The following is a 991-nucleotide window of genomic DNA, read 5'->3' as shown; positions in this document are numbered from 1 at the left end:
ACACACACACACACACACACACACACACACACACACACACACATTGGTCAGCTCAATAATACATTGGACCAAAAGTCAACCAATAGTAGAGCAAGTTGCTCAGGTAAAATACCCCCCCCCTCCCCTTAAAACCAACACCACCAATACCCCTCCCCTCTCCATACAAACTCTAGTCTCGCCCACACCTACAACTCTCACACAAAAACATTTTCCCCAGTCTTTGAAATAAACAATTATTTTTGTTCTCTAATTTGACCTAACTTTTGCACATACTACAGACTTCAAGATGAGTTAAGAACCACTTGCAAATTTGGCTAAAATTCCCCGAGGATTTCCGTGCTGCACGTGGTAGTTTTGCCCCTTTAGGAAGCTTTGCAGTACACAACGGTAACCCATTAACACTTTCAGAGCAAAACAAATTGAAACATTCTTTGCTGTCTTTGTTTTTCGATTTTAAAAAATCAGGGCTGTCTGTCAAGGTGGTCCATAACTTATGTTGAAGTCTGCAGTTTCAAACGTTGCAAAATGTTTGCAAACCACTGATGTAATTTAAGGGTTGAGTGAATACGCTGGAAATGGTGCGAGTATCAATGTTCAAAGCTTCTAGACTCACTCATAGCTTCACCTCTGTTCGACTGGTGGTTAATGTTATTGTTAGTTGAACAAGAAGTCAAAGGTTAGTCATGAATCAACCAACAGCAGAACAGAGGTACAACCACGAGTTAGCTGACAAGCTCAGAAGATTGCTACACTCACGACATCCAGTTAGTGATGACCACAGCCGTCTTGGTCCGACCTGACACCACCATGGTCTACTGGACACCACCATGGTCTACTGGACACCACCGTGGTCTACTGGACACCACCATGGTCTACTGGACACCACCGTGGTCTACTGGACACCACCATGGTCTACTGGACACCACCATGGTCTACTGGACACCACCATGGTCTACTGGACACCACCGTGGTCTACTGGACACCACCATGG

General features: G+C 44.8%; 1 protein-coding gene across 1 annotated transcript in view; it reads left to right on the top strand.

Annotated features, from left to right (window-relative positions):
* LOC118478732 overlaps positions 1-991 on the top strand; it is a gene marked incomplete at its 5' end in the record, with an annotated part of 17,177 nt that overhangs the window by 1,600 nt on the left and 14,586 nt on the right.

This window comes from Aplysia californica, unplaced genomic scaffold, assembly GCF_000002075.1.
Source record: "Aplysia californica isolate F4 #8 unplaced genomic scaffold, AplCal3.0 scaffold00893, whole genome shotgun sequence".
NCBI classification, from domain to species: Eukaryota; Metazoa; Mollusca; class Gastropoda; order Aplysiida; family Aplysiidae; genus Aplysia; species Aplysia californica.
This window is presented reverse-complemented; position numbering and strand designations above follow the sequence as displayed.